The sequence below is a fragment of the Perognathus longimembris genome, chromosome 17 (assembly GCF_023159225.1).
Source record: "Perognathus longimembris pacificus isolate PPM17 chromosome 17, ASM2315922v1, whole genome shotgun sequence".
In the NCBI taxonomy this organism is placed as follows: Eukaryota; Metazoa; Chordata; class Mammalia; order Rodentia; family Heteromyidae; genus Perognathus; species Perognathus longimembris.
The window spans coordinates 15,289,574-15,317,566 of NC_063177.1; the positions used below are offsets into that span (position 1 = coordinate 15,289,574).

At 44.5% G+C, this 27,993-nt stretch overlaps 1 pseudogene; it reads left to right on the top strand.

Annotated features, from left to right (window-relative positions):
* Positions 1 to 17,972: 17,972 nt before the first annotated feature.
* LOC125365485 lies at positions 17,973 to 18,884 on the top strand (annotated as a pseudogene).
* Positions 18,885 to 27,993: the final 9,109 nt, after the last annotated feature.

Here is a 27,993-nt window from a genome sequence, read left to right on the forward strand (position 1 = left end):
TAAAAAAAGCATCTCTTGGAGTATAATTTTCCAGGATCACCTAGGCAAGACAAAAAAAAAAAAAAAGTCCTTCTCTTCTATATATTGACCAGTTCTGTAACACACCCTTTTAATAGAAGGTCCCATGGTGAGAGAAAATGTCTGGAACAATAAACATTTCGGTGTTAATGTTAGTATGTCTGTACATTTATTGGATCAAATCATGTAAAAGTCCCAATTGCGAGCACCAGAGGCAGAGGGACTTTCATTCTTAGAGCAGACTCTACTCATCTTACAGAAGACTCAAATCTCAGTAACAAGAATTCTGGATCAAATCAGAACTGTATGAATTTTAGTTCATCCATTCATCCATTTCTTCAACTCTCATTAGCAAATCTCACAGCTTCTCTTTTTCATTCTCCTACTATTTCATCCACTCCTTACCACAGGACCATAGTCCTAGATGAAGATGACACTCTTTCTCCTTTCTGTGCCTCAGTCCCCTTCATCACAATTCATTTACGTAGTAGTGCACAAGGACGGAGATCTGATCATTTTTCCTGCATACTTATTTTCAAAGCTACAAATAATACATTATTTCTCAACTTGTTTCTACCTCTATAGTCCTATGAACTAAGCAGTAAGGCTGGACTTACAAGTCATAATTTGCTGCCTCTTATCTTGCACCTCTGCATTTTCTCCTGAATATTGCTGTCCTCTCTTTATGTTTCTTTCCTCCATGTATCCTTCAGACTTATCATGTCATTTGCCCAGCGGAACATGTTGTATGTGTCTAGATCAGGTGAGACCTGCTTCTGTGTTCCCACAGCATCCTGATCCATCCTGATCCATAATGATCAATACCCTGGAGCACTGGTTTCTAGCTGACTTAGAGTTTATCTGATCGCAAATTCCATGCAGGTCAGGTCATGTCTGACTAACGAACACAAAAAAGCCAGCACTTGGGATGGTGCCTGAATATCTTTTTGTTGTTGTTGTTGTTGTTGGTCTTGGGGCTTGAACTCTGGGCTTGGGTGCTGTGCCTGAGCTCCTTTGCTCAAGGGTCTACCAGTTGAGCAACAGCGCCGCTTCCAGATTTTTCTGTGATTAATTGGAGATAAGAACTTCATGGACTTTTCTTCCCAGGCTGACTTCAACCTCCAATCCTCAGATCTCAGCCTCTTGAGTAGCTAGGATTACAGGAGTGAGCCACCAGTACCTAGTGGACTTTGGAGAGATTCCCAAGAGACAGCCTTTCAACAAAATCTGACTCCATGTAAACAAGACCTAGGAGAGGCACAGTGCTAACAACAGACACATTGTGCCAGTACTGGGGCCCAAATTCATGGCCTGAAGTTCTTGCCTGGCTTTTCTGCTCAAGGCTAACACTCTACTATTTCAGCTACTCCTGGATGTGGATGCAGCTTTTTGGCACTTCATTGGAGGTGAGAGTCTTTGCTGCTCAGGCTGGTTTAGAACCACAGTCCTCAGGTCTCAGCCTCTCGAGTAGCTAGGATTATAGGCTTGAGCCACCAGTGCCTGGATGGATTAGACTTCTTTGAATTTTTTTTTTCCAATCCTGGGGCTTGAACTCAGGGCCTGTGCACTGTCCCTAAGCTTCATTGTACTCAAGGCTAGCACTCTACCACTTGGGCCACAGTGCCACTTCCCACTTTTTCTGTTTATGTGGTGCTGAGGAATCAAAACTAGGGCTTCATGCATGCGAGGCAAGCACTCTACTGCTAGGCCATATTCCCAGCCTTTCTTTGACTTTTTGTATGTTCAAATATGGAGAAATTTAAGAAATAATAAAATAAGAGAATTTCCACAGTTCATGTTCAATTCTTTCTCAGGTCAAGATTTCCTCACCTTTCTAGGAAAATCTTAAAAGCACTCATCACTGTCATTATCCCAACCACCCTATATATGTCATACTACCTCCCAGTGCCATGCATCACAAGGCCATAAACTGACATTTGTGTGTGTGTGTGTGTGTGTGTGTGTGTGTGTGTGTGTGTGTGTGTGTGCCAGTCCTGGAGCTTGAACTCAGGGCCTAGATGCTGTCCCTGAACTTTTGTGCTCAAGAATAGTGTTCTATTAACTTTGAGCCACATGGAAGTTTCTGGCTTTTTAGTAGTTAATTAGAGATAAGAGTCTCACAGTCTTTCTGGCCCAGGGTTGTTTTGAACCTTGATCTTCAGATCCATGAGCCATTGATGCCCAGCTAGCTGACATTTTAATTGCTTTTTTCAATCCCTGTTCTTTGCACTTGGCAAGGTCATCATCAGGATGAGGTAGTGTAGAGCAACCAAGTTTTCCTTGGTAATCAATATCAAGTACCAAGGCTGAATGACACCTCTGTCATTTACATATTGGTTTAGAGAAGAATCCAGACAGTCTAGAGATGTGGACCATTTAAAAAAGCTTATTTATTATCCTTTTACTTTTCCATCTTGAAAAGTGTCTGTCCAGTTCCATTGCCAATTATTTTTCATTACTTAATTCTTTCCATTCTTTATATATTCCAGCTAGTAAGCCCTTGTTGGATGAATAACTGGCAACAACGTTCTCTTATTCTGTAGATTTTCTCTTCACTCTATTGACACTTTCTTTTGCTGTGTGGGAACTTTCTGACTTCATTCAACAGAATTCATCAGTTCTTATTGTTATTTCCTGAGCAATTATGGTCTTGTGCAGTAATTCTGTACTGATGGCTAAATATTGAGGAGTTTCCGTTATGTTTTGCTAACAGTTTTCAAGTTTTCTTGGTTAGGTGGTGTTTAGGTCTCTTGGACCTTTCTGCCCAGTCTGGCTTTGAGCCAATCTTGATTCAAACAAGATTTAAACCTTTTGAGTAGCTAGGATTATGTGAGCAACCTATGCCTAGCAGTTTTCAACTTTAAATTCCTACAGTAAGTCTTTAATCCACTTTGAGCTGATTTTATGTGTGTGTTGGTGGGGGAGGGGTACAGGGTGAAAGACAACTATTGAGCTTCACTCTTCTACCCAGCACCATTTTTTAAAGAGGCTGTATGGTCTTGAGTGTATGATTTTTAGAGCTGTACCTGCTTGACCTTATTAATGGCATACTAAAGTTGCACTTCATCTCAATCATAATGGCTACCATAAAAAAAGCAACAAATGATAGTAAGGATGTAGGGAAAAGGAATCCTATTCTGTAGTGGGAAGGTAAACTAGTCAGGTCACAATGCACACCAGAATGGAACTTTCTCAAAAAGTTAAAAATAGAACTTCCAAATAATCGAGCTCTGCCACTTATAGATATATACCCAAATGAATCAATATCTGCACACAGTAGAGAAACCTGCATAACCATGTTTATTTTGCAGTATTCACAATAGACAAACTATGGAACAGACCTTCTTCACCACTAATGAATGAATGGAATAAAAAATGTGATGAGCTGGACACTGGTGGCTCAGGCCTATAATCATAGCTAGGAGACTGAGATCTGAGGATCACGGTTTGAAGTTAGCCCAGGCAGAAAAGTGACAGTGAGACATTTATCTCCAATTAACTACTCAAAAAACTGGTAGAGCACTAGCCTTGAGCAAAAGAGCCCAAGGCCTGGGCAGGCTCTTAGTGTGAGCCCCACAATGGGTAAAAGAATGTGATGTTTATACAAAAAGATGTTGGTTCACTTGTAAAGAAGAGTGAAATTATAGTATTTGCTGTGATATGTATGGAACTAAAGATCATTGTGTTTAGTGAAATAGTTCAGTTCCATAAAGAAAAATATTATTGCATGCTCTTTTCTCATTTGGAGAATCTAGAGGAAAAATGAAAACATCAGTGTCTGTAGGGAGCGGATCCAGCAGTTATTCTCACTTTGATCTCTGGCTGTGTTGCTATCACCAGGATATGCTAAGTGCAAGGATATTTGTTTACTAGTATCTCTGCCACTACCCGGAATTGCTTTGCTATGTCCGCTTTGCTATGTCTGCTGGAGTACATTCCTATGTTAATCAGCCTCAGCCTGTCTTTACTGCCATCAAATGTGAACTTCAAAGCCTCTTTGTGTTCTTGAATTTTAGCAACCCTATGCTATTCCCTGGTTCCAAAACTGCATATAAGCTGGAAGTTAAGAATAAACTTGGCTGCAGTCTTGAGTTACAATCTTAAGTTGCAGACTTCCCGACCCCATCTTTGCCTCTTGTCTTTTTTCTCTTGTCTTGTATTTTTCCTTTTCTTTAATCCTCGCCCCCCTCATTCAGGATTCCCTTTTCACTGCTGGCTGGCTCCGGCAGAGTGGTGCCCGAACAGGGACTTGTACATTTGGAACGAGGGCAGAGGACCCCGCTCAGGTAAGGACGTCTGATCACTTGGGAAGGAGAGCGGGAGAGTGAGATAGTCAGGAGTAAGAAATTATGGGACTAAGTAAAGGCTGCATGCTATATGTGCAGGCCCCCAAAGGCATGCTTCATGCCCGGGCAGTGAAAGTTGGCCAAAGTCACTTAGAACATTTCTTTCACTTTGTTGAGGAAGCATGCCCCCAGTTCCCAGAAGAAGGAACCAATAACTTAGAAACTTGGTAGAAAATTGGAAAAAAGACTCAGGAACATTATGATGCAAATGGCCCTGAGAAAACCCCAGTGGATGCTATTATTCTTTGGTATCTGGTCCGAGATTGCTTAGATCTTAGACATGAATGGATTAGATTCAATCAGTTGATCAGAGAAACTGAACAGGGATCTGATAAACGTTGCCCAGCCCGGGAGCGTATGCTGCTGCCCAGGAAGAGCTGAGAAAATTAATAAGATCTGAACCCAATGGGCTAGATATTACATTCCTGGGACATTGCTTGGGACAATTTTATGGGCATAATTTCACATCATTGTCACTCCAACAAATTACTTCACTTTGCCTCTTCTTACCATTAAGTGAGGGCAATGCTATTACGGATAAAGCTACTCAAATTTTTCTCACTCAAATTGACTTAGCAAAGCAATCACATGCTGCCCACCATCAAAACAGTCGTGGCCTTACATCAGCAATTTCATATCACACGTGAGGTGGCTTGTCATATTGTAAAAACTTGTCCCAACTGTACTACCTTCCTACCTGTGCCCTCCAACGGCATTAACCCTCGAGGCTTAGTGGCCAAACATGTTTGGCAAATGGATGTTACCCACATTCCCTCTTTTGGACGGCTCCGCTTTGTCCATATTACCATAGACACTTACTCTAATTTTACTATGGCTACTCCTCTTATCGGGGAAGCTAGCAATCATTGTATCTCCCATGCCCTATGCTGCTTTGCTACTATGGGACTTCCTAAACATATTAAAACTGATAATGGTCCAGGATATGTTGAACGAGCTTTTCAAACTTTTTGCAAATCTTACCAAATTGTTCACTCTACAGGAATTCCCTATAATCCTCAAGGTCAAGGAATTTTTGAATGGGCCAATGGTTTGTTAAAATGTCAAATTTCTAAATTAAAAGGGGGGGGGGAATTATACCCCTCCTCTCCTGTTAATATTCTTTCTCATGCTTTATTCGTACTAAATTTTTAAAATTTGGACTGTAATGGCCTTTCCAAAGCACAGCGGTTCTGGGAAAAGAGAGAACAAAGAGCTTTTGCCAAAGTTAAGTGGAAAGATCCTTTAACAGGTGCTTGGCACAGGCCCGATCCAATATTGACAAGGGGTCAAGGACATGTCTGTGTTTTTTCACAGGATGACAATGATGCCCGCTGGCTACCTGAGCGTTGCGTTCGGATTGTGGAAGCTCATCAGAATGGTACAAGCACTGACCCACTGGGCTTACATGCCAGATCCACCGATTGTGCACCCTGTGACTTGGGAAGGAGCTGAGGTGTTCGTCCATGTCAACAGATCAGCATACAGAACTAATTCTCAGCTGGTGGACTGGTCCGGAGCCAATCTCACTAACAAGTACAACCCAGGTCTGTGGTGGATGAATGGACACCCTCAACGTCATGTCTGGACATTAGTGGCTGCCCTAAATAATGTCTCCTGGCCCACTTCTTCTTTAAAAAATATTATGAGTTGTGTAACACCTCCTTATGCCATTATGTATGGACCTTTTAATATTTCTATAGGAGCCATGTATTTCAATGTTACTTATACTAACTGTTCTTTTACAAATTGCTTGTATAATGGTCTTACTGATTCTGTAATTGTTATTAAGCAGCCTCCATTTGTCATGCTTCCTGTGAACATATCTTAAGCTTGGTATGAAGAAACAGGTAGTCAAGTGTTAATACATTTAAAAGAGCTCATGCACCCTAGACGATATATAGGGCTATTGGTAGCAGGCATTGTAGCCTTTATTTCCTTTGCTGCCTCAGCTGCAGCAGCTACTGTGGCTTTGACACAAAGTGTGCAGACTTCTCACTATGTTAATCAGCTTGCTCATAATACTATGCAAGCCCTGCACTTTCAAGGCAGAATTGATGATAAGGTAGAACAGAAATTAGAAGCATTGTATGAATTTGTGTTGTCTCTGGGAAAACAAATTCATGCTTTACAAACTTTGCAATGGGTGCGCTGTCATGCTGGGTTTGACTTTATCTGTGTGACCCTCCATAAATATAATGGGTCAAAATATCCTTGGGAACAAGTTGTAGCACATCTAAATGGTATTTGGCACCATAATAATTTGTCCTTAGATCTCTTTCAACTCCATAGGCAAATAGCTGGACTAGAACAAGCTCCACCTCTGGACTCTAAAGTGGCAGAAACAGCAAAAGAACTGTTTGAACAACTTCAACAGTATATCCCTTCCTTGACTAATGTTAAGGGGCTGATAATGACATTGCTTGGCCCAGGGATACTTTTGCTGATGGTTTTCCTATGCCTTCCTTGTATTGTACACATATTGCAAAACTCTTTCATGAGTGTAGCCAGTCAGCTGCATAAGATCAAGCTCCAAGTGAATGAATTTTCCCCTGAGAGGAACCGCAGCCAGAGACGGGTGAGAGGGGGTCTCAGTCTGACCAACCTATGACAGGGCCTTCAGCTTTGCTCAGAAGACGATCCCGAGGACGGGTAAGGCAGGCTAGGTGACCCACCCAACCTAAGACCGGAGGGTTTGCTTCTTTAAACAAAGATGGGTAGATGTAGGGAGTGGAGCCAGCAGCTATTCTCACTTTGATCTCTGGCTGTGTTGCTATCACCAGGATATGCTAAGTGCAAGGACATTTGTTTACTAGTATCTCTGCCACTACCCAGAATTGCTTTGCTATGTTTGCTTTGCTATGTCCTCTGGAGTACATTCCTATGTTAATCAACCTCATCCTGTCTTTACTGCCATCAAATGTTGTGAACTTCAAAGCCTCTTTGTGTTCTTGAATTTTAGCAACCCTATGCTATTCCCTGGTTCCAAAACTGCATATAAGCTGGAAGTTAAGAATAAACTTGGCTGCAGTCTTGAGTTACAATCTTAAGTTGCAGACTTCCCGACCCCATCTTTGCCTCTTGTCTTTTTTCTCTTGTCTTGTATTTTTCCTTTTCTTTAATCCTCGCCCCCCTCATTCAGGATTCCCTTTTCACCGCTGGCTGGCTCCAGCAAGTGTTGGGGACACTCGGCTTCGAGTGCTTCTCCCGCCGGCAGGCGGAGCAGGGGGATAGGAGTGGCTAACAGCCACACAGCCCCAGGGCAGGAGAAGAGGCGGCCAGTCAGGACCACCCCCTTAAAGCTATAGCCGGTGCCCAACATCTCCCCCTTTTGTTTTTTGAACAGCAGGAGGTGCCCTACTTGAGAGTGCACCTGTTTTAGGTTGCCTTCCCCATGGGAGGTCGTACCTGTCTTTAGCTAACACCCTAGCTCTTCAGGCAAACCTACCTGCAGGGCCTGCCAGCCCAATGAGAGAACTCGGGGAGAGTGGGATTGGCATTCGAAAGAAAGCCCTGTTATTTCTGCCTTATGCCTGCGAACCACGGTAAGCAGCGGATTCTGATGGGTGTTGTGACTAACCTCATGGGATTCCCAATTGGTTAAAAGCAAAGGCCACTGTTGTCTGGACAGCCCTAGCCCATTGCTTACAATATAGGAGACCAATTTGTCTAGCGAAAGGCAATGTAAACATGATGCAAATGGGAACGTAAGGCGGATATAAGCACAAGCAATTGTAACACAAGGCAGATGTAAGCATAAGCAATTGTAGCACAGGGCAGATGTAAACATAAGCAATTATAGCACAGGGCAGATGTAAACATAAGCAATTGTAACACAGGGCAGATGTAAGCATAAGCACAAAGCAAATGGAGGGCCTCTCATCTGGCTCAGTTCAGAGGAAATAGGAGTTCTGGCCTGTTTCGGTGCCACTCAAGATAACGCAGACAGCATTCCCTTTCCCCGGTGGTGAGGTAGAGGCAGGTTCAAGCTTTGGCGACTCTGGTGGTCCACAGCAGCCAAGGTGCTGGTAACTTAACGCATGTGGTTAGTAAACACTTTATCATAAACATTGGAGCAAGGTGCTAAACCCTTACACCTATCTTGTCAACACTTTATCATAAACATTGAAGTAAGGTGTCAGAACCCTCAGCTCCTGTTTCCCTCCAATGGGATCCCCTAAGTCTAGCAGCAGGGGGAGAGCAAAAGGGGAACAATAATGCAATACCCCTTTCCAGTTCTTGTGCAAAGCCGTTGGCAAAATTGCCACCGCAAAACATTGAGCCAGAAAGACGCCAAGGCGGAGTCCAGGAAGCGAACAGGGAAGGGAAAATGGCTGCCTCCGGTGTCATCTACCGCTGATGCATGCAGGCAGGCTTCCCTTATTTCCATGGAAGAGCAGGGAGGAATCCACCACTGTCTTTGTTTTCTCCCTAGAGAGAACAAGGAGAGACATTCCTCAAGAGCAAGTGCCCTTGGGTGGACATTTTGATGAACAATATTTTAAGTCTCTAGCTGCTATCCAGATTGGACTTGGTTCTCCAGTAAGGAAAACGCATGCGAAGCCCCTTCTCACACTGATAAGTGGGTCTGGGCCTCGCCATGCTCCTGTTAGGGGGTCCTTCCAACCGACTTCCACCTTTAAATAAGGTGTCTGGTTTGACCAATGTCTCTGGAAAGTTGACAGAGGTTGGTCCTTGGAGAGATTTAAAATATTTAATGTAAACATAGCTATCCTTAATTGGTCATGGGGGCTGCCCCCCTTTTTGTTTTAATAATTGGTCCTTTAGGGTTTTATTATGCCTCTCAATTATGGCCTGACCCCTCAGGTTGTATGGTATTCCAGTGGTATGTTTAAAATTCCACATTTGGAAAAATGTCTGCAATGGCTTGCTAATAAAGCAAGGTCCATTATCTGTCTTTACCTGTAGGGGAAGCCCCAGGATAGCAAAACATTGTAGAAAGTGGCTTTCAGCATGCCAGGCCCTTTCACCTGAATGGGCAGTTTCCCAGCACGCGTGTGAGTGGGTGTCTATGGACATAAATATATATTTTAACCTTCCAAAGGGAGCATAGTGGGTTACATCAGTTTGCCAAATAACATTAGGCTTAAGGCCTCTGGGGTTAACCCCAGAAGATTGCAGAGGTGGGACCTGCAGAAATGGCATACATGATCTGCACGTCCTGATGATCTTTTTTAAATCCTTCACAGGAACTGAAAGGAACCTCTGATGTAGCCCTCTCCAATTTAAATGCGTACGCTCATGGAGTCTTTGGGCCATTTGAAGGTTTTGAGGCTGTGTAACAGCTGTAGCTATAACAGTCCCATTAGTGGCCAGATGATCAGCCATTTGATTACCTTGTGCAAGGTTCCCAGGTAGTCCTTGGTGCCCGCGAAGGTGCTGCAAGAATATAGGCTCAGCCCATTCTTTTAATAGAGACCTGACTTGGATCATTAGAGGAGTAATTGGATTTCTATCTAATTTTTTTTTTTTTTTTTTTTTGGCCAGTCCTGGGCCTTGGACTCAGGGCCTGAGTACTGTCCCTGGCTTCTTCCCGCTCAAGGCTAGCACTCTGCCACTTGAGCCACAGCGCCGCTTCTGGCCGTTTTCTGTATATGTGGTGCTGGGGAATCGAACCTAGGGCCTCATGTATCCGAGGCAGGCACTCTTGCCACTAGGCTATATTCCCAGCCCCTATCTAATTTAATATATGAGGACACCAGGGTTGGTAACAGATTAACTACATACAAACTGTCAGAAAATAGGTTCATCGGCTGTTTGACATGGGTTAATGCCAGGGCAACTGCGTACAGCTCATTAAACTGTGCAGACCCCATAACTGCCTCAAAGTAGTGGGTGTTTTCTTTCCCAACAGCAGGGGAGGAGGCAGAATATACCACCGCGGCAGACCCTGCCCTTCCCCCATCTGTAAAAACATTTACAGCCTTGATAAGAGGCCTGGTAGAGAAAAGTATGGGAGGGGTCCACTGTAACCTGGAAAATGAGGTTACCCACCTCGAAGTGCCATAATGGCAGTCTAACTTCCCCATAAAACCCTCCAAGGCACTAGACACCTGGTTATTGTTTCTTCTAACCCATTCAAAATCTGACAGCTGGTAGGGAATGACTAGCACATCAGGATCTTGCCCACAGTGTCTCAGAGAGGTATCCCTGCCCTTAATTACCAGGCCAGCTAGCTGGTCTAGCTGGGGATAAACCCTGGGAGGTCCTCCTACTGATGTGTGCACCCATTGGAGAGGCTCGCCTGACTGGGTAATAACGGCTGAGGAAAGCTCTGAGCTGGGAAGGATCCAAAGGCAAAGGGGGTACTCAGGCTTACAGCGAGCCAACTGTGCCATATTTAGGGCCATTTGGATTTTTTGGAATATTGCTTGAAGTGATGGGTTATTGTAATAACATCAGTGGGGGCTTTACCCTTTAGAGAGTCATGGAGCGGAAGCAGCTCCTCTGTAGGCAGATGAAGCCAAAGCCTTAGCCAATTAGTCTCACCCAACAGTCTTTGCAACTCCACCAAAGTAGAAGATGACTGGAAGGATATCTGGGGCCTAACGGGGCAAACAGAATCTAGTCTAAGTTCTGCCCCCGAGATCTTAAAGAGGTATACCTTCTGAATCTAGTCACTGGCTATATGCAGTCCCCCTCTTTGCAGGAGTGTTCGTAACCTCCTATAGGCGGGGTCCAGCACTTGGGCACCTGCTGCCCCAATAATGATGTCATCCTTATAAAATAATATCTGACTGGCTCTGAAGAGGTTGGAGGACCTGTGACACAAAATGTTTTGTTTTGGTTTTTTTTTTTGGCCAGTCCTGAGCCTTGGACTCAGGGCCTGAGTACTGTCCCTGGCTTCTTCCCGCTGAAGGCTAGCACTCTGCCACCTGAGCCACAGCGCCCCTTCTGGCCGTTTTCCATATATGTGGTGCTGGGGAATTGAACTGAGAGCTTCATGTGTAGGAGGCAAGCACTCTTGCCACTAGGCCATATTCCCAGCCCCCAATGTGACACATAATGTTGACAGGAGGCTAGACTATTAGCCATGCCCTGAGGTAGGTAGGACTACCCACTCATACCTTTGGTCTGGCCCCTGGTAGTTAACTGAGGGGACGGAGAAGGCAAACTTCTCACAGTCCTGCAGGTTAAGGGGAATGGAAAAGAAACAGTCCTTGATGTCAATTACAATGAAAATCCAATCCTGAGGAATGGAGGGGATCCATGGCAGCCCCTGTAAAGGGGTGCCTGCAGGAATTATCCGCTCATTAATTTTTCTTAGGTCCTGTAACATCCTCCATTTACCTGAGGCCTTTTGTATAACAAACACAGGGCTGTTCCAAGGGCTTAACGAGGGTCTAATATGTCCTAGGGACAATTGTTCTGATATTATTTCCTTTAATCTTTCTAACTTTTTAAAGGAGAGTGGCCACTGTACCACCCACACTGGGGGACCCAGGAGCCATTGAATGGCGGGGATGGTAGGAACAGTGGCCCTTAGAATTGGGGGTGAGGCCCTGTTGGAGGAACGGGAGCCTGCTGCCCCGAGGCCTTAAAGGGAGGCACTCCCTGATAGTCGCTAGGGTCACCTGACAGGCCATGACCTTTGGTGATCGAGGCCTCAGCTTCCCCTAAAATACCCCGTCCTAGCAGATTATCTGTTAAGCCCGTCATTACCAGGGGATGCACTTCTCCCTTATTACCATCCATATCATTCCAGGCAAGCCAGTCCCTGGTTACTTCACTCCCAACTTTACCCCCCACCCCTGACGTCTGAGGCTGGGGGTCAGTTGCCACCACAGGGGAACCTCCTCTTTTCTTAGTATAGTCCGGTCTGCTTCGGTGTCAGTTAAGTATTGGAACCTTTTCCTGGCTATAACAATTTCTGTTTTTGGCTTAATTCCCGGGACTATTGGGACTGCCCAGTGGGCCTCAGGCTGGTCACTAGGCTGGTCGCTAGACTGGTCGCCTCCTTTGGGTGACGGGGCTAGAGGGCGCCCCACTATTAGTTTAAAGGCTTCCCCCCAGCATCAAATATGGACTTGCAATCCTTTCACCAATGAAATCCCTTCTTGCACCGGGGTGGGGGGCAAGGTGTTTTAGGTAGCACCTTAGCCTAGCCTGAGGGTTGTCCTCATGAGGCATGAGACTTTATGGGGCCTGAAGGACACTTCCTCTTAAGGTGGCCTTGGCAGCCACATCCGTAACAGCGCCCCTTGCTTACCTCATTGGTCAGGGCAGGATCGGGCTCCTCAGTAAGCGAAGCAGTCAGCGACTGTGTCTGGTGGACCTGAGTACTGATATCCTAACAGGCAAATACCCAGGTTTCCATAGGCCTATCCTTCATTCCTGCACAAGCTAGTTTCTGGTCTGGGGTCATTCCGTCCCACACCAGGGCCCTGACAAGTTGGTCCAGCTGGGACCCAGGAACCTTTTCCTGAAGACTTCCCTCCACCCTCTCGATAAAGGCGGCAAGGTCTTCTGTTGCCCCTTGAGTAACTATTATTTTCAGGGTCTTTGAGGGCCTCTTCCCTAAGCTTTACCACGCCATCAATCCCAGGGTCCACACCTGCTCCCTATAGGAGGTGGGAAGAGCGGCCTGTTGAAAGCCTGTAGCATACGGATCAGTGGGCCCAAACAGCATTTCAAAGGTTATGGGAATTGGGGGGTTGGCAGCTTGATATCTCTCAGCCTGGGAACAGCATGCATGCCTAAAAGAGGCACACCAGTGTATGTACTGTGTTCTAGAAAGCAGGATCTGACCTAAGTGCCTCCACCCCTGGGCAGTGGAAAATCGATGAGCCAGGCCACGGAGGAGGGCCTGGGCCCAAGCAGAGTTGGGTCCCCTTTCAGCGACCACTTTTCTAAGTTCTCAAAAGTCCTTGGCCTCCCAAGGTTCCCACCTGTTTGAGATGCATCCCAGTTCAAAATCTGCCGGGGCGTCCGTGCTTGGTGAGTGAGCGCCACGGCAGCTGCAGAGCAGCAGCTCGGCAGGCTTCCTCGGGTCCGTAAGAGTCAGGGCAGAGTGTCCGGTGGGGGAGGGGTGGTGCAACAGCAGAAGCTGTCGCCTACCCCACTCCTCTGCCGTGTGCCTTGGGAGCACGGCATCTGGTCCTGGACCCTGGAGGCCAGGCCCATAACTGAGGTCAGGCCAATGCTCATCCGTGGTTCCATGGGGGCGGGGCGTGGAGCCCCCCTCCTGCTGGTTTGTGGGAGGGCCGTCTCCCTCCCCTTCAGGACTCTTCTTTGCAGCCCTTTCCTGAACCCATGGGTTCTCTCCTGATGGGTCTGGGGAAAAGCAGGCTTTAAGAGATTTGATGATTGGGAAGATCACAATAGGAAGTTCCTCTCCCAAGTCAGATTCCTTGCCTTCCAGTTCCCTTGCCCCACCCAGTCCCATGTCTCCCACAAGACAGCTTTAATCAACCACAGGGCAGCACTAGGCAGCTCCTCCCAAATCCGTGTGGCATAAGAATCTGAAATATCCGGTCCAGTATTTTGGAGCATGAACCTTAAAATCTTAAGAGGCGGGTCGCTCCACTGACTTTGGGTTTGCCCCATGGGGGATGCCCTTACCTCCGTGAAGGGTTACTTGGCTCGCCAGTGGAGCTTCTAAGCCCAGGTTCGTTCACAGCACATTCGTTCGCCCCACGTGGGTGCCTATTATGTCAGGGACACTCGGCTCCGAGCGCTTCTCCTGCCAGCAGGAGGAGCAGGGAGCATATCCCAGGGGGGCAGAGTCGAGATGAGGTAGAGCCATGAAACCGCCCACCTCAAGCCCCCCTTATGTTTAAAGCAAGACTCAGGACGCAGGCGTCTTTTGGGGAGCCGTCAGGCAAACATCCGTTTAATAAAGGGAAAGACAATTACATTTATAGCAGTAATGACGTCAGGAAGAGGAGGGACTTGGAACGGTTAACTAGGTACTAGTGATAGGCTGATGAGCTGTCCATCCAAGGGTGGCATCCTAGGACCTCCTCCACGGGTTAATATCACATCCCACAGGACCACCCTCTTGGGCTCTGGCCAGCGCCATTTTGACACACATGTGCTTTGAGATGGGAGGCGGGGCTGGTTAGCTACCTCTTCCGGTTCCGGACCCAGAAGGGGGAAGGAGTGGCTAGCAGCCATCAGCCCCAGGGCGAGAGAAGGGGCAGCCAGTCAGGACCGCCCCCTTAAAGCTGTAGCTGGTGCCCAACATCTCCCCCTTTTGTGTTTTGAACAGCAGGAGGTGCCCTACTTGAGAGTGTGCCTGTCTTAGGTTGCCTTCCCCATGGGAGGTCGTACCCATCTTTGGCTAACACCCTAGTTCTTCAGGCAAACCTACCTGCAGGGCCTGCCAGCCCGATGAGAGAACTCGGGGAGAGTGGGATTGGCATTCGAAAGAAAGCCCTGTTATTTCTGCCTCATGCCTGTGAACCCTGGTAATCAGCGGATCCTGATGGGCGTTGTGACTAACCTCGTGGGATTCCCAATTGGTTAAAAGCAAAGGCCTCTGTTGTCTGGACAGCCCTAGCCCGTCGCTTACAATATAGGAGACCAATTTGTCTAGCGAAAGGCAATGTAAACATGATGCAAATGGGAACGTAAGGCAGATATAAGCATAAGCCTTGGTGATTATCTTGTCTTTTACTCTCAGATCTGGACTCCACTGGGATGCAGAGCCTTTTAGGCCCAAGGATGTGTCGAGGTGAGATATGAGCAGGGATGGTGCCAATGTTAGTGATGGCTGCTGATGGCATTTTCAATGTCAGCCATGAAGGAAGGGAGCAGGATGTTGGGGTTAGGGTATTGGACATCCTGGGTGAGTTAGCAGGAGAAATAATCTACGAGTGCCTTAGTGTCTTTTCAAGCTTGCCTAGTCTGTGTGATAATCTCCAGGACAAGTTTTCAGGACTGAAATCTTTTCCTTTTGCCCTCTTTCTGTCTCTCAAGATTTTGCTACTCTGCAGAAGTATTTGGTTTAAGGGTCACTATTTACAATCTTGTTACTAACAACAGTGCTTATAGTTATTAATTCGCATGCATTTTATTCTCCTATGATCACATTGTTTCAGTACAATAACTGTGTGAGATTGGATTTAGTACAGTACTTCTTCAGCCTTCTTTTATTTTACTTTAATCTTTGCAGTTTTAATAAACTTGGAACAGGTCTCCTATCCAAGGCCGTGATTAAAATGATCCAAAAGAGCTCAATAATCTGCATTTCAATGGTAAAGCACGTATTTGCTCCTACATGCAGTTATTCATGGGCTATTCACCTCCATCACATTGTGATTTATTGAACACGCAAAATCTGAGCTACAGCACCAGAATCAGGCATTTCACAGAAACCCAGGTGAGTTGAATGCATGCTAATTTTAGAAACATTGTTCCTGAGAGATTCTTATGTGCATCCATGTTGAGAACTGTAGATTTTATTCCTTCAGAAGAGGTGGCATTTGTTGAGTTACCAGCACTGACACCAGCAGGTGACCTCTGCACATGATTCCCCACAAGACACAGGTTTCACTTACTCACAGGAATGTAGACATGGGGTTCTATGGTCCTTCATTAATTCTCCCTCGATTATATCAATGCTTAATATCCAAGTGCACAAACTGTTAATGCAGCTAAGTCAAACGCCACCTGCTGGGTGAAGACACAGCAGTGGATTTGGCTGTTATTTTAGAGACAGAGCTTTCCCCATCTCTCTGTGCAGCCCTCTGCATTGTCAGTATCGAGACGTACTGAAATTTATTAGTCAGGATTATTGAGAAGAAAACAGAATGGTTCAGGAGGATTTATCTGAAGAATAGTGCACACCCTCTGAGTGACTCACACGTCTGCTACCTAAGACCTGGCAGCAGCTTGGAATGGCTACAGGCCTGGAGGCTCAAGTTTTGGGTTCTACAGCATTTCAAAACAGAGTTCTTCAAGAGACTGAAGTATCCCTCTTAAGTCCTTCAACTAATATTCCTTCAACTGATTTCATGTGGGTTATCCCATGAATGTCTACTAATTTAAATGTGAAGAATATTAAAATTCCCTTCTCAACACTGATGAAAGTGAACTATATAATTCGTGGGAGGAGATGGAAGGGAGGAAATGGGAGAAAACGAGGGAACAGATGACACTGTATGAAAGGAAATGTACTTATTACTTGACACATGTAAATGTAACCCCTGTATATCACACTATAGTAACAATAAAGTAAATTTAAAAAACCACCATCACAGAAACATCATGACTTGGTGTTTACAAAAACTTAAGAGTCTAAGCTGATGCATCAAATAATTGATCAAAAATGATATAATTGGCTGTGGACAAATTCACAACAGGGCTAAGCAAAATATATACTTCCTTTGTTCTTCTCCCTATATTTATAAAATGCTCATTCTATTGATTTTTCCCTACAACAATGTAATTAATGAGCACATGTGGAGGGAAGCACAAGGATTTGTCATCAGTATCAGCTCTCTAACATACCATAATATTTTTTTTCAGAAATACAAAATCACATCTGTGAAATGGATCATAGATTGTTACAAGTTAGTGATGAATGGGTTACTCTAATGATTCTACCTTAAGGGAATATTTAAGAGGAGTAGTTATTCTAACTGAATTTTCTGCTTTAAAGTTTGAAAGAATGTATGGAACACAGCCACATATATTCACGAAGCTTTTGTTAGAGGCAGGTGCTGTGTCAGTCACTGGCCCTGCTGCAGGCATGGCCTTCTGTGTATGGAATACCAGCTAGCAGGGAAGTCAGGTGGAAACCTGTGATCAGGGTTCTTGAATGTTGTGAGATGAGCATAGGATGCATTGAAGCTCTGGAAGAGGCTTTACCTTGTCTGAGGAGGTTGCACTGCAAAGCCCTCATCATGTGATGTATACCTGAAGGATAACTTGGAGAAACCAGGGGAAGAGACAGTAAAAAAGATGAAGTGAGACAGGAGAAACAGCTAGTGTTGGTGACTGAGGGAAGGAAGTTATGAATATTAAGCTAGGCATGATTTTAGGGTCACTGCTTTGGAGTTAGACTCATGTCAGGTACCAAAGCATTTGTGCCCTTGAAAGAAAATTTACATTTATCTTAACAGCAAATAATCCATGGAAGCACCAATTAGGAGAGAGATGCTCAGATTACTACCTTAAAATGCCGCAGGCTGAATGAAACAATTGGTTAGAATGGTCTGCAGGATGGAGAGATATCTGCACATCTATTTTTAATGGTAATCTAAGATAATACAGTGTATTGGTTTCTCTTGGGGTATATAAAGAATTTAAGAGGACAGGGTTTAAAAAAATCCTCAGGCCCACCAATATATAAGCTGATGAGTCAATTTCAGTTGCTTAGGCTGCTGGCTGGACAGGCTAGGAGAAAAACCAATGCATTTGTAACTGAAAGGAATAGACAAAGCATTTATGGAAAGACAGAGAACTGAAATATGTTTAAGACTTAAGGAAAAGTTATAAAAAGCACCTAGAGTGTACACATTAAGTTTAGGAATTATAATGCTATTGCTATAAATCATTTTCAAACATGTCACTATTCATGAACCTAGAAATCGATTCAGATTTTCAATGATGGTTACTTTCTCTTAAAGATAATAGAGTCATAATATGACAGGAAGGAACCCAACTATCACCTCAGAGTTCCTCCTCCTGGGCCTGCCCATCAAACCTGAGCACCAGCATCTGTTCTATGTCCTGTTCCTGGCCATGTACCTTACCACTGTCCTGGGGAACCTCCTCATCATGGTTCTCATTCGACTGGACCCCCGTCTCCACACATCTATGTATGCATTTCTCAGCAACTTGTCCTTCTCGGACCTCTGCTTCTCCTCAGTGATGGTTCCTAAAACTATTGCAGAACATGGAAAGCCAAGTCCGGGCCATCACCTACTCAGGCTGCCGCACACAATTATACTTCCTCTTCTTTTATGGAGATCTCAAAGGCTTTCTCCTTGTGGCCATGTCCCATGACCACTATGTCTGGTTCCTCCCTCCATTATACCAACACCATGAGCTCCAAGCTGTGCCTGGGTTTGGTGGTGCTGTGCTGGCTGCTGACCACATTCCATGCCGTGCTGCACACCCTGCTCGTGGCCAGATTGACTATCTGTAAGACCAATGTGGTCCCTCGCTTTTTCTGTGACATATCTGCTCTGCTGAAGCTGGCTTGCTCTGACACCCATGTTAATGAGTGGTGATATTCATCATGGGCTGGTTTATAATTGTCACTCCATTGCTACCTCATCATCATGTCTTAAGTACGAATTGTCATTTCCATCTTCAAGGTCTCCTCTGCTCGGGGTATCCACAAGATTTTCTCTACCTGTGGCTCTCACCTGTCTGTGGTATCACTGTTCTATGGGACAATTAATGGTCTTTATTTATGTTCATCAGGGGGTAACTCTTGTGAAGGAGACTGTCATGACAATAATGGACACAATGCTCACTCCCATGCTGAACTGCTTCATCTACAGCCTGAGGAACAGAGACATGAAGGGAGCTTTGAGAAGAGTCCTATGAAAAGGGAAAAAATCCTCTCTACCTGCAAGAGTAACACTTGGAGTTCTAACATAATTTTATCTAGTTACTGTAGTAAGATTGGAATTTTAGTCTAGATTAAAAAAATTCACAATGAGAGCTTCTTTTAAAAGGGCATGTTTAAGGGAATGTGGCTTAGCGGTAGAAAGCTTGCCTAGCATGCATGAAGGTTTGGGTTCAATTCCTCAGTACCACATAAACAGAAAAAGCCCTAAGTGGCTCTATGGCTCAAGTGGTATAATGATAGCCTTGAGCAAAAAGAAGCCAGACAGTGCTCAGGCCCTGAGTCCAAGCCCCAGGACTAGCAAAAAATAAAACAAACAAATGAGAAAAAATGGCATGTTTAATTATCTAACTTGAGGTTAGGGACAAGAAAGGGAAATGGGAGAGAATGGAGGAAAGCTAACACTGATCAAAAAGTATTGTACTCATAACCTGGTTTGTGGAATTGTAACCCCTCTGTATAACTATTTAATACTAATAAGAACACTAACTATGTAAGTATATACAAATGTATTAACAGAAATATGGTAGATTCAAGGGAGAACTCAAATAGTGTAATTCTTTAGAAAGGCAAAGTCAAAGTTCAACAAAATAAATACCAGGAAGCAGGTCTTGAAAGGTATGGGATTTGGTCTAAGGGAAAGAAGTAGATGAATGAAGAAGAGAAGTGGGGGGGGGAGGGGGCAGAGAATGAAGTAAAGAATTCAAGATATAGCCTACAAAATTAAGAAGAGTGAGGGAAGGGGTAGATAAGGAGGGCTGGGTGAGAAATGCTGAGCAAGATGTATTACATTCATAAACTGCTTTGTTAAGTGGGAATTCCTTTGTACAGCCACTTAAAGAAAAAAAAGGAAAAAGTGAAGAAAGCATGCTTCATAACTTGTCAATATGTAATAGAGGAAGATTACCTCTGTAGTTGAATTAGGGACTTCGACCTCTGTAATCTGGCTACATGCATTTCTTTGTTTTGCCAATGTGATCTGGAAAACTATAGTGTGAGCGCTAAATTTCTTTTTATTTTAAAATTTATTTATTAATTAAATTTTTTTGACAAGGTGTTGTGCAAAAGGGGTACAGTTACGTAACAGGGCAGTGTGTACATTTCCTGTGATATCTTACACCCTGTTTTCCTTTCCCTTCCCTAGATCTGGTAGACATATATACAATACACAGCGTACCAAAAACATATACAGTAGCCACATGGCATACTCCAAAGGAAATTCACCTAGGACTTTAAATATAATGTCAACAATAGAATTTGCTTATCCTTGTCTTATATAATCATACATACATAGCTTTTGAGCTATTGTGATCCACTGAGAGGTCTATTTTTGTCCTTTTTATGTTTAGTATTTGTTTGGTTTTAGTTACATAATGTAAGGTCGCTGACCCAAACCTGTGGGAAATACCATTTGACAAGAAGTTTTTGGTTTCACAGACCTGGTCTCTACTGTCTCCCCCTCCCCCCCACCCTAACAGTCATATATCAAGGAGATCATGCCCCTTTGTTCTCTGTGTTCTAGGCTTGTCTTGCTCAACATTATTTGTCCAAGTTCTGACCATTTCCCTGTGAATACCAATATTTCCCCATTTCTAATCACTATGCAGTATTCCATTGTGTATAGGCACCATATTTTTTGGATCCATTCATCTGTAGAGGGGCATCTGGGTTGTTTCCATATTTTGGCTATTGTGAATTGTGCAGCGACAAACATGGAAGTGCAGATGTCTTTTTGATATCTTGAGACCTGTTCAGGATAGATGCCTAGGAGTGGTATGGCTGGGTCATAGGGTAGGTCTATGTTGAGCTTTTTGAGAAACCTCCATACTGTTCTCCAAAGTGGTTGTACTAATTTGCACTCCCACCAACAATGGAGAAGGATTTCTCTTTCCCCACACCCCCTCCAGCATTTGTTGTTGCCTGAGTTCAGAGTATAGGCCATTCTAACTGGAGTGAGGTGGTATCTCAGGGTTGTTTTTATTTGCATTTCCTTTACTGGCAGGGATGTTGAACATTTTCTCATATGTTTCTTTGCCATTTTTATCTCTTCTCTTGTGAAGTCTCTCTTTAGCTCCTTTTCCCATTTCCTAATTGGTTTACTGGGCTTGGAGGGGCTTAGTTTTTTGAGTTCTCTGTAGATGACCGATATTAGGCCTTTGTCTGTTGCTGTGCTGGTAAGGATCCTTTCCCATATGGTTGGCTGTCTTTCTATTTTGGTGGCTATGTCTTTAGCTGTGCAGAAATTTTTATTTTGTAGTAGTCCCATTTGTTGAGTCTCTCCCCTATCTGTTGTGCTCCTGGGACTCTATTCAGGAAGTTCCTTTCTGTGCCTATAAGTTCTAGCGTCTTTCCTACTCTGTCCTTCAGTAGTTTCAAGGATTCAGGTCTGATGTTGAGGTCCTTGATCCATTTTGAGTTGATCTTGGTGCATGGTGATAGGCTAAGGTCTACTTTGAGTTTTCTACATATGGCTGCCCAGTTTTCCCAGCACCAGTAGTTGAAGAGGCTATGTTTTTTCCATTGTATGTCTTTAGCTCCTTTGTCGAATATCAGATGACTGGTTTTATTTCTGGGTCTTCAATTCTATTCCATTGGTCTGTTTTTATACCAATACCAGGCTGTTTTTGTTATGATGGCTCTATAATAGAGCTTGAAGTCTGGTATTGTGATACCTCCTGCACGGCTTTTTTTTTTTTTTTTGCCTAGAATTGCTTTGGCTGTTCTAGGTCTTTTGCTGTTCCATATGAATTTATGGGTTGCTTTCTCTATTTCAGTGAAGAATGTAGCTGGGCTCTTGATGGGGATTGCATTGAATTTGTATAACAATTTGGGCAATATGGCCATTTTCACTATATTGATTCTGCCTACCCATGAGCATGGGAGGTCTTTCCATCTCCTTGTGTCTTCTTTGATTTCCCTTATTATATTTTTATAGTTTTCATTAAATAGGTCCGTCATGTCCTTGGTTAGGTTGATCCCTAGGTACTTTATTATTATTATTATTTTTTGGCTACTGTAAATGGAATTGTTTCCATATTTTCCTTTTCTGCTTGTACATTGCTGGTGTACAGAAAAGCTGCTGACTTTTGTGGATTGATTTTGTATCCTGCTACTTTGCCAAAATGGTTTATTAGGTGTAGAAGTTTGGGGACTGAGTTTTTGGGGTCCTTCAGATATAAGATCATGTCATCTGCAAATAGGGATAGTTTGATTTCTTCTTTGCTGATGTGGATCCATTTGATGTCCTCCTCTTGCCTTATTGCTATGGCTAGGGATTCCAGCACTATATTGAAAAGAAGTGGGGAGAGTGGGCATCCTTGTCTTGTTCCTGAGTTTAGGGGGAATGATTTTTGTTTCTCCCCATTTAATACAATATCAGCAGTTGGTCTGTTGTATGTGGCTTTTATTGTTTAAAGGAATATTCCATCTATTCCTGTTCTCTCCAGAGCTTTTTAATAAGTATGGATGTTGTATTTTGTCAAAGGCTTTTTGGGCATCGACTGAGATAACAATGTGATTCTTGATTTTAGTTCTGTTTATGTGGTGAATTACATTGATTGATTTATGGATGTTGAACCATCCTTGTGACTGTGGGATGAAGCCTACTTGGTCATGATGTATAATTTTCTTGATCAGTTTCTGGGTCCTGTTAGCTAATATTTTATTGAGGAGCTTTGTGTCTGTGTTCGTTAGTGATATTGGTCTGTAGTTCTCTTTTTTTTTTTGTTGGGTCTTTGCCTGGTTGGGGGATGAGTATAATACTAGCTTCATAGAATGAGTTTGGGATTTCTCCCTCTGTTTCTATTTCGTGGAAGAGTTTGAGGAGTATTAGTATTAGCTCCTCACTAAAAGTTTTGTAGAATTCACTGGTGAATCCATCTGGGCCTGGGCTTTTCTTTGTTGGGAGGCTCTTGATTACCCCTTGTATCTCGCTGTAAGTTATTCGTTTATTTAGTTGATTTATTTCTACTTGATTCAGTTTGGGCAGTTTATACTTCTCTAAGAATTGATCCATTTCTGTAGAATTATTGTTTTTTAGTGAGCAGAGGGTCTGGAAATAGTTCCTTATGATTGTTTGAATATCGTGTGTATTTGTTGTAATTTTTCCGGTGTGGTCCCTGCTTTTATGGATATGAGTCTCTTCTTTTTTTTTTTTTTTTTGTAAGTGTTGCGAGGGGTCTGTCAATTTTATTTATTTTCTTAAAGAACCAACTTTTAATTTTATTTATTTGTTGAATGGTCTTTCTATTTTCAATCAGATTTATCTCTTCTTTATTCTTTGTGATCTCTCTCCTCCTAGTCATTTTAGATTCGATCATTTCTTGTTACTCCATATGTTTTAGTTTCTTCATGAGGTTATTCACCTGCTCTGCTTCCATTCTTTTAGTGTGAGTGCTGAGGGCAATGATCTTGCCCCTTAGCACTGCCTTAGCTGTATCCCATAGGTTTCTTTGTGATGTATTTTCATTGTCGCTGTGGCTTATGAATTCATTAATTTCATCCTTAATTTGGTCTGTGACCCAAGTGTTAGATAACAGTGAGAGGTTTAGTCTCCAAGTATTTGTATAGCCTCTGTGGTAACCGTTCTTATTGAGGGTTACCTTTATTCCAGTGTGGCAGATATAATACATGGGATGACGTCAATACTTTTGTATTTGCTGAGGTTCTTTGTGTGGGCTATAACATGATCTATTTTGGAGTATGTTCCATGGGCTGTTGAGAAGAATGTGTATTGGGTCTCTGTAGGGTGAAAGACTCTGTACAGATTTATCAGATCCATTTGGGATATGGTGTTACTTAAGTCTTCAGCTCCCTTGCTGATCCTCTGGGTGTTGGATTTGTCTCTTGGAGAGAGTGGAGTATTAAAGTCTCCCACTATGATTGTGTTTGGGTCTATTTTGTTCTGTAGTTCTGTGAGAATTTGCTTGACATATGTAGGGCCTCTTTTGTTCAGTGAGTATAAATTTATCACCATGATGTCTTGATTCTGGATTTTTCCTTGTATTAAAATGTAGTGCCCTTCTTTGTCTTTTTGAGTTGATTTTAATGAGAAGTCCAGCTTGTCTGAGATCAGGATGGCTACTCCTGCCGTTTTGGTAGGTGCCTTTTCTTGGAAGATCTTGCTCCATCCTTTCATTCAGAGCCTGTTTTTGTCCCTTGCTGTAAGATGGGTCTCTTGAAGACAACAGATAACAACTTTTTGTTTACGGATCCACTGTGTTAGTCTGCTCCTCTTCATTGGAGAGTTTATACCATTTATATTCACAGAGATCATGTATAAGTGTGTTTTTTTTCCCTTCCATTTTCCTCATTTTCCTGTTAGGCTGTTTTTCCTCTCTTTTTTAAAATTATCTTTATTGAGCTGCTCTTCCTTTTGGGCTCCGGTTATTGTAGTTTCTTTCTGTTTCTGTCTGGGGGTCCTGTACATTTTCTTTCGGGTGGGGTTCCCCTCTTAGAATTCCCTGTAAGGCTGGTTTTTTATTCACATACTCCTTTAGATTCTCTTTGCTATGGAAAGATCTGTGTTTTTTTTTTTTTCTCAAAGGTGAATTCTAGTTTTGCTGGATATCTAATTCTGGGTTGGCAATTGGTGGCCTGGAGGACTTGGATTGTGTTCTTCCAGGATCTTCGTGCGTTGTAGGTTTGTGTGAAGATGTCTGCTGTGATTCTGATCTTTTGTCCATTGTAATACAGCTTTTTCTTCGTTTTGTCTGCATTCAGAATTTGCTCCTAATTCTTGAGATCTGAGGTCTTGATAATTATGTGCCTTGGCGAGGATTTTCTAGGATCTGGTCTGCCAAGTGTTCTATAGGCTTCCTTTACTTTGTTGAGGTTGCTTGTGATATTGGGAAATTTTCTGCAATAACTCTATTGAAAAAATGTTGTAGCCCTCTGCTCTGGTACTCTGCTCCTTCATCTATTCCAATTATATGCAGATGATATCTCTTGTCCTTGTCCACTAGCTCCTGGATTAGTCTGCCCTGGAGTTTGCCCATTTCTTGGAATGTGGTGATCTTCTGGTCCTTATCAGCTGCATCATTGTCCAAAAGAGAGATTCTGGATTTGATATGATCAATTCTTTGTGATGTGGCTTGGAGTGTGGCGTTTATGGATGCCAGTGAGCTGTTTATGGTTGCCAGATCAGCTCTCATCGTTGTGATTTCCTGTTTTAAAGAGTTGTGTTTTGTATCTATTTTTTCATGCATTTCGTTTCTCAGGATGTTAAGGTCTTCTTTAACGGAGGAGTACACTGTATCCATTTTTGTTTCCATTTATTTCTTGATTTCCTGTAGATTTTTTTGAGACTTCCATTCTAAGCTCCTGTATCTATTTTCTGAATTTGGTCCTGAGGCTTTCCATCATTTCTTCTTAGTCTCATTCGTTTTTTTATTCTCCATCTCCTCTTTGGTTGTACTACTTTTTGGAGCTGACGAGTTGGCTTGTTCTTTCATGAAATTTGTAATATTTCTTTGTGATTTGTGCATCTGGAGATCTGTAGGTGGTGACCTTGGCTTGGCTTTGTGCTGGTTCCCGCTGGTCCATCAGTGGAGACTTGTTTGTGTCCTGGCTTTGGGTTTGAGTTTGGCTGTTGAACCTTACTGCCCAATGGGTGAGCGTGACCATCTCCGTTGTTGCCGAGGCAGTCACCCTTACTGCACTTGGTGGTGGGTAGGTTCTGTGTTTTTCTCTTCAGGACTGTGCCCTGCTGCTGTGTTGTGCTCACCCTTGTGTGTCCCTGATGGGAGTTTGCGGGTCGCTGATTCAGCATGGCGTGGAGACTTTTCTCTTCTTTGATTCTTTTCCCACTAGCTGCTGTGGTCAAAAGAGCTCACCTCTCAGATTGAGAATTGCCCCTGGGGGGGGGTGTTGGGGTTCAGCTTTGGCCTTGAGGGGGAAGAGCAGAGGAGAGCGCTCCAAGACGCTGCCCTTCCTCCATCCCTGGGGGAATGCGGAAGCAGGCCACAATTCTCTGGGTCCGGAACCAGAAGAACTGGCTTTGCGACCAGCCACCAACTTTCTCGCCAGCCCATGTGCTCCCCATTTTTGCGGGCTTTGCCCATGGGGTGGTACTATGCAAGTGACGTTAGCTCATGAGGGGGTCTTATGACAAGCTCGCCAGCCTATCGCCAGCTCCTGGTCTATCACCCCTTTTCTCGTCACCCCTACTATATCAACTGTCAGCCACTCCCTTATTCAATCAGATTTGCTCTTGAAGCGTCTCCGAGATCCGTCTGCACCTGGCTTCCTTCGTGGGTAAGGAGGGAGGAAAAGGGATCTCATTCGGCCCCGTGTACCTGAGGTCTTTCCTGAGCCCCCCCACTCCACTCTGGCCTTACCTGCGGGTCCGGTGACCAGGGGAGAGGGTGAAAAAGGGAGCAATTAGATTAGAGTAGAGCCTGACACCCCTGTGCCAGGGGAGGCAACCCGAGCCCGGCGGGGTGGGGGCTCGCCCACCTGTGCGCAGTGTGCCTATCATAGCGGGTGCTGCTGCTGGGGAACCCTGCCCACCTGTGCAGAGTGCGCCTATCAGAGTGGGCGCTGCCGCTGGGGGGCCCTGCCTATCTGTGTGGAGTGTGCCTATCAGAGCGGGTGTTGCTGCTGAGGGGGCAGCTTGCCCACCTGTGCGCTTCCGTGTGGGGTTGGGCAGGAGCTTCTCCTGCTGGGGGACTAGCAGGCTGACCCATGCTGGCCCTCCAGGGGGCACATGCGTGTGTGCTCTAGTGCTTCCTTTGGGAGTATGCTGCCCCGAGTTGTTGGAGGGTGCTTGTGCCCTCTTGCGAGTCTACTGTAGGGGGCAGTCTGTGTGGACCCCAGCAGGTCCAAGTGTCTGGGTGCGGGTTGGTGCTCATGAGCTCTGTGCCTCCGCTGTGGGTGTGTGTGTTCTTGGGCCCAGGTGATCCTGCTGGGCTGGTATTGCTTGTGACTGTTGTTCAAAAAGTCTGCATGGACCAGGGCGCCTCAGGTGGCATTCCAATGCCTACCAGTCCCTGGGTCCCTGCTTGGGGGGGGGGGCTGGTGTGGACAGGTTCAGGCTCCCCAGCTGGGGATTTGGGGGATGCTGGTCTAAGGTGTTTCCTGGTCATTTTGTTGAGTGCTGCTCTGCTTCTGCTAGTTCCTGTGTCCTCCCAGAAGCTGTAGGGTCCTAGAGCTGCCAGATATGGGGTTCTTTTGTTCCCTTGGGGTAGGGAGGGGAAGCTCTAGCTTCTTTGTAGGGTTTGGGTCTCTGCTGGAGCTGGTTTCCCATTGGGGGGGCAATGGGGAAATTACTGGTCCTGGGTTGTGTGTGTGTCCTGTGCTGCTGTGGGCTTTTCCGGGCTGGAGTGTGGCGATCGGTCATTTGGTGGTGGCGGTCCTGGCTCTTCCCATCCAGCTCTCCTCATCTGAGCCATCCGGTTCCCCTGCTGTTTTTGTTGTTCCAGGCTGTTTGGTCCCATGCCTCCGGTCCCACGCAGTCATCTATCTCGGTTGGTCTGTGCTCAGTCTGGGGCCCTTGGAGCTCCTGTTGTCTGGACTCTGCACTCCTGGCGTGACTTTTTTGGTGGTTGCTTCTCTGGTTGCTGATGGTTTGCAGTCCTGTTTACCAGCTCTGATTCCCCTTTCCCAGCCTGGCCCTGTTGGGGCCGGGGTCGGTGGGGGGGGAGTGGGGGAGGCTACCCTGGAGATTTTCCGGCTCCGTGCAGGTTATAGGCTCTTCTTTGTTCTTTTTCATTTCCTGTGTTTCTCTCCTGGTTCTGGTTGTTGGGTTTGCTGGTCTCTTGATGGGGTGTTGGGTGTTGGAGTTCCCAGCTCACTATTCGGTTGGAGTGAGTTGGGGTGCCTCCCTATTGTGACAGCGCCATCTTCCTCCCTAAATTTCTTATATCCTTAAGTTAATCCAGCATTTTATCATTTTATCCAGACTTCTCCTTGATTGGGAATCATGATATGTTATATTTTTAAACAAGGCTTCATGATCTTAGTCATCACTCAATAACATCTGAGTATCTCAACCTCACCATCTTCTTTTACTTTCTACATCCTCTTTCTGAACAAATTTTGACATTTAATCTCTCAATTTCTTCATAATGTTTATTTACATGTGTACAT